Here is a 13078-nt window from a genome sequence, read left to right on the forward strand (position 1 = left end):
TGTGTTTCTGCTTGACTCCATTATCATGGATAACATACCAGACTTTGTGATGAATAACTTGAAATTAAAGCATTAAAAATGTAAAAGTTAAGTTTTAGTCCCCAAAGAAGATCAGTTATTAATACAAGAATTATTTTATATTGCATGGATATCATGAAGATTATTTAACAGGTTAGCTATGAATAATCCACAATTATATTTTATGTACTTTTCTGCAAAGAGGGAGGATATAAACTGTAAAGGCAATCAGAAAAGGGTTTAAGAGCCAATAACTATGAAATCAGTGATATCTCAGTAGTGTTTTTTAGAAACTGATTTGGTCTGGTTTGCTAATTCTACACATACTTTCCTGTAGCTGTCTAGAACTGTTTCAGACCACAGGTTGAAGTAACAAATAATTAGCGAAATTGCCTTGTAAATTTCACAGGCTGCGGTGGAGGGGGGGGTCCTACTAAGTTTTTAATTAGAATTATGACTAAATTATTCATTGTCTTTGGGAATTTCCCTGAGGAGGGAGCATAGTTGAAACTTGCACAAGATAAGAGAGATTTGCTACTTAATATATTGAAATCATTGGAAAAATTATGGGAGGAGCTTTTATCATTTGGTGAATTTCATTGTCTTAAAATTCATTCCTCATTTCTGACACAATTATTAGCTACACAAAAGTTAATTTTTTTTAAATAAATGATACTAGAAAATCTATGAATACTTTTGTCCCTAGTTTCTTGTGATAAATGTCTTACAGATTTCTATAGCATTGCTACTTTGTGGTAAGTCCTCCATTCTGTTGCCTTATTCTCTTGGTCGCATGCATTAAAATGTAGCTCTGTATTTCCTCAGATTACCACTATTTTTATAGTGTTTAAATGAGAGGAAATAGGCCACTTTTAGCATATTGAAACTATTTTGGGTTTATATTGATACATTTTGGTAACATTGTAGCAATAAATCTTGTAGTTATTTCCTGATCTTTTTAATTGGTAGATTCCAGTTTATTAAACTGTCCTATTCATAGAAATTATAATAAATTCTTAGAACTTTCACTCACTACCTAAAGCCATAGAATTTAACATCAGGCAATTATTTCACTGTATGATTAAGTCCCCTTTTGGTCCTATGCTGTTTAGTACTTTAAAAATTGGCTTCCTTTATTCTAGATGATAATAAGCCCCATGTACCTTTCATTGTAGGGTTACAATTCGTTTCTACTTTACAACTGATTCTGGGAGTGTGAGTATGTATATGTGTGTGTTATAAGTTTATAAAAATCTAACCCTTTCACAGTGGGGTTCTTTGGTAATTGACTCATTTAGCTGTTCTCTAATCTGAGTCACTCATATTAGGAAAATGTCCCTGTAATTATTTTATAGCACCATCATTGTCTTGTTACAAAAATAGTTCTTGCAGGTAAAAGGAGGGTTCCTATTTTTAGAAGATTGCACTAAAATGATGTTTGCTTTTTCTCTTCCATTTTCCTGCATACAATTCAAGCCAATACACATTGTATCTGGAATTTTTCTTTTCACAACTAGGGCTTATTATATTTCATTTAATCTATTTTCAATATTAATAGCACCAAAGCTAGTTGTTCCAACTATTTGGTGACACAATTCAGTGAAGAATTTGTAAAAGTGTAACAGGAATCAGGAAAATAGGAATAAATGTACTCAAAATTTGAGAAACGTTGTAGAGTGTGAAATACTTTGACATAACTTTGAATATTGTAGTTAGGTGAAAGTCAGTATACATGGGTTTGTTGTCTTTATAAAGTCACAATTTGTCTTAAAGTATTCCATGAATGCTTATGTTATTTTTTGTTGCTATTAACTGATAATAGTTGTTTTAATGATGGTAAGAAGTAGCCATAGTTGAAAGACACACCTCATGATGGCTGATTTACTAGGAATCTGGAAAAGGGAATACTCAAGAGAAGTAAATTTATACTCTGTTTTCTGATTTTTCTCATGCTTTCTATTAAAATTTAAACATTAGAAATGGAATATAATAAATACATTTATATTTGTAAACACTTTAAAAATAATAGTTAAATATTCACACAAAATATGTATCATTTCCATTAACTAAAACTATCATCAAATTTTCTTATGCACTGTGTACAACATGGAGCTTATACTTAATTAGACACTTAATTAGACACTATGATGCAGATACAGTGTACTTGCCCAGTTCCTGAGCACTTCCAATCTGATTTCAGCAAGAATAAGATCATTGACTAGTCAAAAATATTAGACTATATTTCTTCTCTGTATAAGAACAGGTTCATTATAGATAATAATTGAAAGATCATATATGAATTAACCAAAAAGCCTTTCTTCTTAAACTCAATTTCATAGCAATTAGATATACTCAGGCATAGATTTATGTTCAGTGACGTTTATTTCAGGAATAATTGTAAAGACAAAAACGGCACTGAAATATCTATCAAGAAGGCTATAGTTGAATAAACAGTGAGGCATGCACATCATAGGCTACTATGCAGACATGTTAAAAATAAAGGTTTGGATCAGGATATGATCAATTCAGCAGGATAGATTGTTATGTGAGAAGCAAGCTGCAGTAAGTAGCATGATCCTATTCTTATGAAACTGAAATTGGGATAGTTTCACTCCCACCAGAGAAAGCCACATTTTAGGAATAAGGGGCTGCTTGTAGATCATCTTTCTTTAGAACATCTCAAAAGGTTGAAAAAAAAATTAAATATGTTTTAAAACAAATGAGAGGTAAAATGGCAGTGTTTTTCACCAAACCAAAGTATGGAAGAGGACGGATATCCAGAGTGATAAGCCATGGTGTTCACTTGGTACATCTGCCAATTTTGAACAAGTTGCTCGTAAGGTTAAGAAACTAAACAGCACTTCAGACAGCCTCAGAGGACTGAGGGAAAAGCCGCCATCTGGCACTGAATAAAGGAGGTTGCACAATAAACTTCTTTGTTTACATGGGCTGAAACCGCAAAGGGACCACGACTTAAGAGAAACAGCGACTTGGAAATAGATAAGACTATAGATAGACAAAGATTATGGGCCCATTTAAAAGTATCTCAAATCTTGAAATTAGATTCTGGTGATACTGGACTACTACTGAGTTGAATGGACTTGAAGAAGCAAACATATGAAATTGGAAGAAAGATAACTTCATCTCATGCCTCACATAATTTCTACAAACAATTTTAAAAATGTAATGTAACAGGTTCATAAATAACCATACACATAAAGAAAAAAGACAACTTGAGAAAAGTATGCTTTCTCTGTTCAAGGGAATAATGGCAAGATGAAGAAGCTATAAGAAAACTGAGTAAAATTTCTAAAATTGAGAAAAAGTAATAAGTGAAAAACTGAATATAGAACTATAACACTAAATGAAACAGATGAAGGCAGAGGTGTGATGATTTGTAATATGTAATATAGAATGAAGCTCAAACAGTTGAATGAGTTGGGAAATACACACATATTGTGAGATATATAAGGATAAAATAATGTGTAACAAGCAGGTATTTGGATTCCCAAAAGGAAGGGTGTAGAAGCAATATTAGGAGAGATAATGAACAAAAATTGTGCCAAAAGGTTACACAACCCCAAATCAGTTTCAAGAAGTCCTTAACACCAGAGGCAAGATTTAAAATATCCGCATTTATCTCTATTCGTCTATCTCTTTACCTATCTATGTATCTCTGTGTCTATGTATCTACAGCCTGTATCTACTGATTCCCCTATTTATATTCCCCTCGACATTTCACAGCAAAAGTACTGAAAACTAACAAGGAAATGAAATCTATGTAACTGTTTTTCTTAAGATATAATTCACATACCATAATATTCACTCTTGTAAAGTGTACAATAAAATCACTTAGAGTAAATTCACAATGTCATGAATTCTTCATTACTATTTAATTCCAGAACATTTTCATTACTCCCAATTTTTCTTCCCTTCAACCTCTGGTAACCACTATCTATTTTCTATCTCTAACGATTTACCCATTCTGGATATTTCATATAAATGAAACCATAAAATATGTGATCTTTTGTGTCGGGCATTTTTCACTTAGAATAATGTTCTCAAGATTCATTTGTGTTGTAGTATGTATCAATAGTTCAATCATTTTTATTCTTGAAAAATATTCCATTGCATGCATATACCACATTTGTTTATTCATTCCTCAATTGATTTGGGCTATGGACATTCATGTAGAAGTTTTGTGTAGATATGTCTTTATTTTCCTTTGATATATTCCTAGAAATGAAATTGGAATGATAATGACATTTGAATTTTATGTAATTTCCATGTGTCAGAAATGGTATTCTATTTTTTTAAATTTTTTCTTCAACTATTTAAAAATGTAAAACTAATTCTTAGCTCATGGACAGTAGTAAAATTGGCAGCAAGCAGACTTTGGCCCATGTGCCATACTGTGCCAATCTTTACTCTGTCTTCCTGGAGAGAATAACTGCACTGCAACTCCTCTTAGGCAGCAAAACCATGCCTTCTACATTGGCTTCACCCCACTGTATACCTGCCTACATCTTCCTTCTTTAAGGGTAACAAAGATATTTCCAATTTTAAGTTTTTAAAATAGAAAGATTGAATTTTAATGTTTGCACATGGGAAACATATGAGTAATTTTAATTATCTGTTTAATTTCATTGTAGAGTCTATACTTTTATGAAAAAATGGTAATTCAGCCTTGTTTTAGCTCTTTTTTATAGTTAAAGTATATTATGTTGATGGAAATATTTTAAAATCTACAAAACATATGTATTCAAAAGAAAAGTGTTTATTATCTGTTATAAAAATGAATTTTAAAATGGATAGGAAGAAATAAAAACTGATAAAAGCAGTTGAAATTAGCTAAAAATAGAATAAACACAGAAAAAATACTCAAATAATGGAGACTCCAAGAAGTACAAAATGAGGTATGGAACTCAGAGTTGAGAAACAGGAATGAGAATTTTGGAATCAGAAATAACTGTAGCAGTGACACAGACTCCTGAAACTTAAATTCCAGCAATTCAGTTTGGAAAGGATTAGACTGTAGACAACATAATATGTTTTGGAAAAATTAGAGAGCATAAAGAATAAAATAAAATATGTGTTCGATTAGGGAAAAAAAGGAAAATTACCACAGGAGGAAGCTGTATTGCAGTGAAGAGAGAAGAGATTTGAGGGTTTCAATGCAGAGGCCAAGGATGATGGATATTGCCATCAGAATAAAACATTCCCAGATGCTAGCTTGCCTTCAGAAAGAGACAACTCATTTAAAATTCAAATTATCTTCTGTATTTTTAGCTCTAGGGCCCAGGACACCTCAGAACATATATGCCACCACTCCTTGACAATAGAACTATTTAAGAAAAGAAAAATATAAAGTAGTTATATAGTAGTCATAAAGTAGTATTAATAATCTACTAACTGAGAAAAGGAAATTTGAAGCAGCACATCCTCATTTTGTGTGTATGGTATATGTGTTTGTGTTAGTCGGTGCTGAAATATCAATTCAAAATATAGACCTACATGAAGGTCTATATTTCACAGGTCTGACGCCAAATAGAAATGGTCTTTCCATTGGAAAATAAGAACTTTAACCATTCATTGCCAAAGGGTTACTAGGAGTTTCCCTCTGTATCCCTCATATCCCAATTTTTTTCTTGCATTTCAAACTCAAAACGATAAAACCTTACTCTTCAACTTCATTGAGCTTCACTGATTTTAAAAGCTGTCACAAAGATGATCTTATTTGTCCCATACAATCCCGAGAAATGTATAGCACCAATATTACCATCTCTCTTTATAAATGAAGACACAGAAATTTAAAGACAAAGTTTAAAAAAAAAAAAAGTGTTGTAGTCAAACACAGTTGGTAATTGGCTAAGACAGAATTCAGCTTGCTGGATTTGAAAGCCCATACTCTTTCCATTAAAAAATATTATTCTCTTCTGTGAATTTATAATCCCTGCAGTGTATAACATAGTTATTTGCATGTATAAGATGTTTAATAGCTAACCGTGAACATTGGTATGCATGTATCTTTTTGAATTAGTGTTTTTATGGTTTTTTTGGATATATACCTAGGAGTTGAATTGCACAGCAGCATTATTTACAATTGTCAAGGTATGGAAGCAACTTAAGTGTCCATCAACAGATGAAAGGTAAAGAAGATGTGGTATATATACAGTGGAATATTAGTCATAAAAAAGAATGAAATAATGTCATTTGCAACAACATGGATGGACTTGGAGTGTATTATGTTAAGTGAAATATAACAACACTTACGTTGTGGTACAGAAAAAGAAACAATCAAAATACATTTAGGAACTAAGGTAATGTCTTGAGACATATTAATAAGTATCTTGGGGATGAACTAGGAGGTGATCAAAAAGTAAAGCAGCAGTCAGAAAGTACAAGGTTTATATAATAATCTAAAGAATATAAAACATATACTAAAATTTATGCCAAAGCATTAAAATATTTTAAGTAGGTTATACCAGGATAAAGTTTACAGTCTAGAAAATTTACTCATTGTAGAAGTTTGATTAGAAAAGATAGGATGCAGGGAGACAAGTTAGCATGTAATTGTAGCAACTGAGACCAGAAACTGTGAGACTTCATATGGTGGCAACTAGAAAATGGGGAACCAGGAAAGAAAGGAGGTGGTTTGAGGGGGAAAATATAATAAATATAGAGACATTTGGATCAGAATTTCTAGAAATATTCACAGAGAGATAGAATTTAAATATTTAAATCTTGGGCATATCAGAGAATTCTGGGATATAATTATTAATCTGGGACATAGAGGCATATGAGACAGTTGAAGAAAAAGAGAATAAGTAATTCATGCAAGGGTCATATTTAACATAGGAACAGAAGGCTGAATAAACAACCTGAAAAATATTGACATTTAAGGATAAATATCAAAGATATCTACAAAGGATATTGAGAAGAAACAGCCATGAATTAAGTTCACTGAATCCAACGTGCTGATGGTCAACATTGCCAGGGGTCAATAAAACAAAAAGAGTAGGTTCATGACTTTGAGCCTTGGAAAGTGATCAGTCTACTTGTCTGCAATTGTGCAGCTTTATGGCCTTGGACAAGTTTGGTCTCAGATTCTTAGGTAAAAATTAGGGAAAATAGCAATTACAACATAATGTTTCAAATAAATTAATTTAAAAACAAATTATCTGGAACAAAATTTTAGAGAGGACACTTATAAATTGTTTTCCAATGTGTTCCCTGTACCCAGAATCTGGAACTGAGATTAAAAGAAGGCAGGTGATAAACCAAAGATAATATAACCTGAGACTTGGATCAGGTCTCCAAATTTTACATTTACTAATTCACAGTTAATTTTCCTACATGTTTTGAAAAATAGTTCAGTTGGGTTTTTATGAATCTGTAGCATAAAGAATGCATCTGTGGCAGAAATACTGAAAGGGGTGAGAAGGGTTTTGGACTTCTCACTATCACACATTTCCTATATCTAAGCAATCACTTTCAAGTGAAATCTTTTGACTGTGTTCCTTATTCTCATTTCTAATTGTTTGTTTCAAGATAATGAAGTGAAGACATTTATATTCCTTTCTGCTCTGTCCCCAGCTCTCCCAAATTTCAGGTGAAGGAAAGATTTCTATTCCTTTCTCTTTTTAAAAATTGTTTTTTAATTTACTTCTTTTTTAACAACTTTATTGGACTATAATTGTTTTACAATGGTGTGTTAGTTTCTGCTGTATAACAAAGTGAATCAGCTATATATGTGCATATATTCCCATATCTCCTCCCTCTTGCGTATCCCTCCCACCCTCCCTATCCTACCCCTCTAGGTGGACACAAAGCAGCAAGCAGATCTCCCTGCGCTATGCATCTGCTTACCACTAGCTATCTATTTTATATTTGGTAGTGTATATATGTCCATGACATTCTCTCACTTCATCCCAGCTTACTCTTTCCCCTTCCTATGTCCTCAAGTCCATTCTCTACATCTGTGTCATTATTCCTGTTCTGCTCCTAGGTTCTCCAATATATATATATATATATATATATATATATACATTTTTTTAGATCCTACGTATATATATATATGTGTTAGCATAAGGTATTTGTTTTTCTCTTTCTGACTTACTTCACTCAGTATGACAGACTCTAGGTCCATCCACCTCACTACAAATAAGTCAATTTCATTTCTTTTTATGGCTGAGTGATATGCCATTGTATATATGTGCCACATATTCTTCATCCATTCATGGACTCTTAAGTTGCTTCCATGCCCTGGCTATTGTAAATGGAGCTGCAATGAACATTGTGGTAAATGACTCTTTTTCATTTATGCTTTTCTCATGGTATATGCCCTGTAGAGGAATGGCTGGGTCGTACAGTAGTTCTATTTTTCATTTTTTAAGGAACCTTCATACTGTTCTCCATAGTGGTTCTATCAACTTACATTCCCACCATCAGTACAAGAGTTCCCTTTTCTCCACATGCTCTCCAGCATTTATTGTTTGTAGATTTTTTGATGATGGTCATTCTGACTGGTGTGAGGTGATACCTCATTGTAGCTTTGATTTGAATTTCTCTAAGATAAGTGATAATGAGTATCATTTCATATGTTTGTTGGCAATCTGTATAGCTTATTTGCAGAAATGTCTATTTAGGTCTTCTGCCCATTTTTGGATTGATTTTTTTGTTATTTGATATTGAGCTGCATGAGCTGCTTGTATATTTTGGAGATTAATCCTTTGTCATTTGCTTCTTTTGCAAATATTTTCTCCATTCTGAGGGTTGTCTTTTTGTCTTGTTTATGGTTTCTTTTGCTGTAAAAAACCTTTTAAGTTTCTTTATGTCCCATTTGTTTATTTTTCTTTTTACTTCCATTTATCTAGGAGGTGGGTCAAAAAGGATCATGATGTGATTTATGTCATAGAGTGTCCTGCTTATGTTTTCCTCTAAGAGTTTTATAGTGTCTGGCCTTACATTTAGGTTTTTAATACATTTTGAGTTTATTTTTGTGTATGGTGTTATGGAGTGTTCTAATTTCATTCTTTTACATGTAGCTATCCAGTTTTCCCAGCACCACTTATTGAAGAGGCTCTCTTTTCTCCACTGTACATTCTTGCCTCTCTAATCAAAGAGAAGGTGACCATATGTGCGTGGGCTTATCTCTGGGCTTTCTTTTCTGTTCCATTGATCTATATTTCTGTTTTTGTGCTAGTACCATACTTTCTTGATTACTGTAGCTTTGTAGTATAGTCTGAAGTCAGGGAACCTTAATCTTCCAGTTCCATTTTTCTTTCTCAAGATTGCTTTGGGTATACAGAGTGTTTTGTGTCCATAAAAATTGTGAAAGTTTTTGTTCTAGTTCTGTGAAAATGCCATTGGTAGTTTGATAAGGATTGCATTGAATCTGTAGATTGCTTTTGATAGTATAGGCATATTCTCAATGTTGATTCTTCCAATCCAAGAACATGGTATATCTCTCCATCTGTTAGTATCATCTTTAATTTCTTTCATCAGTGTCTTATAATTTTCTGCATTCAGGGTTTTTTTAAAACATATTTATTGGAGTTTAATTGCTTTACAATGGTGTGTTAGTTTCTGCTTTATAACAAAGTGAATCAGCTATACATATACATATATCCCCATATCTCCTCCCTCTTCCCTCTCCCTCCCACCCTCCCTATCCCACCCTCTAGGTGGTCAGAAAGCACTAAGCTAATCTCCCTGTGCTATGCAGCTGCTTCCCACGAGTTATCTATTTTACATTTCGTAGAATATATTAGTCCATGCCACTCTCTCACTTCATCCCAGCTTAACCTGCCCCCTCCCCATGTTGTCAATTCCATTCTCTAAATCTGCATCATTATTCCTGTACTGCCCCTAGGTTCTTCAGTATCATTTCTTTTTTTTTTTTTTTTTTTTACATTCCGTATATATGTGTTAGCATATGGTATTTGTTTTTCTCTTTCTGACTTACTTCACTTTGTATGAGAGACTCTAGGTCCATCCACCTCACTACAAATAAGTCAATTTCATTTCTTTTCATGGCTGAGTAATATTCCATTGTATATATGTGCCACATCTTCCTTATCTATTCATCTGTCAATGGACACTTAGGTTGGCTTAGGGTTTGTCATATATGGCCTTAAATATGTTGAGGTAAGTTCCCTCTATGCCTACTTTCTGGAGGAGTTTTATCATAAATTGGTTTTGAATTTAGTCAAAAGCTTTTACTGCATCTATTGAGATGATCATATGGTTTTTATTCTTCATTTTGTTAATATGGTTTATCACACTGATTAATTTGGTATATTGAAGAATCCTTGCATTCCTAGGATAAACCACACTTTTCCATGGTGTATGATCCTTTTAATGTGCTGTTGGATTCTGTTTGCTAGTATTTTGTTGAGGATTTTTGAATCTATGTTCATCAGTGATATTGGCCTGTAGTTTTCTTTCTTTGTGATATCTTTGTCTCATTTTGGTATCCGGGTGATGATGACCTTGTAGAATGAGTTTGGGTGTGTTCCTCCCTCTGCTATATTTTGGAAGAGTTTGAGAAGGATAGGTGCTAGCTCTTCTCTAAATGTTTGATAGAATTCACCTGTGAAACCATCTGGTCCTAGGATTTTGTTTGTTGGAAGATTTTTAATCACAGTTTCAATTTCAGTGCTTGGATTTGGTCTCTTAATATTTTCTATTTCTTCCTGATTCAGTCTCAGAAGGTTGTTCTTTTCTAAAAATTTGTCTTCTTCCAGGTTGTTCATTTTATTGGCATATAGTTGTGGGTAGTAATCTTTCATGATCCTTTGTATTGCTGCAGTGTCAGTTGTTACTTCTCCTTTCTCATTTCTAATTCTGTTGATTTGAGTCTTTTCCCTTTTTTTCATGGTGAGTCTGGTTAATGGTTTATCAATTTTTTTATCTTCTTAAAGAATCAGCTTTTAGTTTTGTTGATCTTTGTTATTGTTTCCTTCATTTCTTTTCCATTTATTTCTGATCTGATTTTTATGGTCTCTCCTTCTGCTATCTTTGGGGTTCTTTTTTGTTGTTGTTGTTGTTTTGTTTTTGCGGTACGTGGGCCTCTCACTGTTGTGGCCTCTCCCATTGCAGAGCACAGGCTCTGGACACGCAGGCCCAGTGGCCATGGTGCACGGGCCCAGCCGCTCCGTGATATGTGGTATCTTCCCGGACCGGGACACGAACCTGTGTCCCCTGCATCGGCAGGAAGGCTCTCAACCACTGTGCCACTAGGGAAGCCCTTTGGGGTTTCTATTTTTGTTCTTCTTTCTCTAATTCCTTTAGGTGTAAGTTTGTGTAGTTTATTTGAGGTGTTTCTTGTTTCTTGAGGTAGGATTTTATTGCTATAAACTTGCTCTTAAAACTGCTTTTGCTGCACCCATAGGTTTTGGGTTGCCATGTTTTCATTGTCATTTGTTTCTAGGTATTTTTTGATTTGGGTTTTGATTTCTTTATTGATCTCTTATTTATTTAGTACTGCATTGTGTAGTCTCCATAGATTTGTATTTTTACAGTTTTTTTTTTCTGTTTTTATATCTAGTCTCATAGGTTTGTGGTTGGAAAAGATACTTGAAACGATTTCAATATTCTTAAACTTAACAAAAGGCTTGATTTGTGACCCAAGATATGATCTAACATGGAGAATGTTCCATGAGCTCTTGAGAAGAAGGTGTATTCTGTTATTTTTGGATGGAATGTCCTATAAATATCAATTAAGTCCATCTTGTTTAATGTATCATTTAGATCTTGTGTTTCCTTATTTATTTTAATTTTGGATGATCTGTCCACTGGTGAAAGTGGGGTGTTAAAATCCACTACTATTATTGTGTTACTATCAATTTCCCATTTTATGGCTGTTAGCATTTGCCTTATGTATTGAGGTGCTCCTATATTGGGTGCATAAATATCTACACTTGTTATTTCTTCACTCTACCCAATAGCAGAGAGGCTGCCTAAAATAATAATAAGTTCTCAGACCCCCCAAGACACACCACCGGTTGCACTCTTGCCAATCAGAAAGACAAAATCCAGCCTCATCCACCAGAACACAGGCACTAGTCCGCTCCATTAGGAAGCCTACACAACCCACTCAATCAAACTATCTTACTGGGAGCACACACCAAAAACAATGGGAACTACCAACATGCAGCCTCTGAAATGAGAACACAAACACAGTAAGTTAAGGAAAATGAGAAGACAGAGAAATATGCAGCAGATAAAGGAGTGAGGTAAAAACCCACCAGACCAAACAAATGAAGAGGAAATAGGGAGCCTACCTGAAAAAGATTCAGAGTAATGATAGGAAAGATGATCTAAATCTTGGAAATAGAATGGAGAAAATACAAGAAACTTTCAACAAGGACCTAGAAGAACTAAAGAGCAAAAAAACAGTGATGAACAACACAATAAATGAAATTTAAAATTCTCTAAAAGGAATCAATAGCAGAATAACTGAGGCAGAAGAATGGATAAGTGACATGGAAGATAAAGTGGTGGAAATAACTACCGCAGAGCAGAATAATGAAAAAAGAAAGAATGAAAAGAATTCAGGACAGTCTCAGAGACCTCTGGGACATTAAACACACCAACGTTTGTATTATAGGGGTCCCTGAAGTATAAGAGGAAAAAAGGGGACTGAGAAAATATTTGAAGAGATTATAGTTGAAAACTTCCCTAATATGGGAAAGGAAATATTCCATCAAGTCCAGGAAACACAGAGAGTCCCATACAGGATAAATCCAAGGAGAAACATGCCAAGAAACTTATTAATCAAACTTCCAAAAATTAAATACAAAGAAAAAATATTAAAAGCAGAAAGGGAAAAACAACAAATAACATACAAGTGTTCCCATAAGGTTAACAACTGATCTTTCAGCAGGAACCCTGCAAGCCAGAAGGGAGTGGCAGTACATATTTAAAGTGATGAAAGGGAAAAACCTACAACCAAGATTACTCTACCCAGCAAGTATGTCATTCAGCTTCTACAGAGAAATTAAAACCTTTACAGGCAAGCAAAAGCTAAGAGAATTCAGCACCACCAAACCTGCTT

General features: G+C 33.7%; 1 protein-coding gene across 2 annotated transcripts in view; it reads left to right on the plus strand.

Moving 5' to 3' along the window:
- The window catches only part of EYS (eyes shut homolog), a 1673869-nt gene that overhangs the window by 253490 nt on the left and 1407301 nt on the right, over positions 1-13078 (plus strand). The window lies entirely within an intron of this gene.

This window comes from Orcinus orca, chromosome 12, assembly GCF_937001465.1.
Source record: "Orcinus orca chromosome 12, mOrcOrc1.1, whole genome shotgun sequence".
NCBI lineage: Eukaryota > Metazoa > Chordata > Mammalia > Artiodactyla > Delphinidae > Orcinus > Orcinus orca.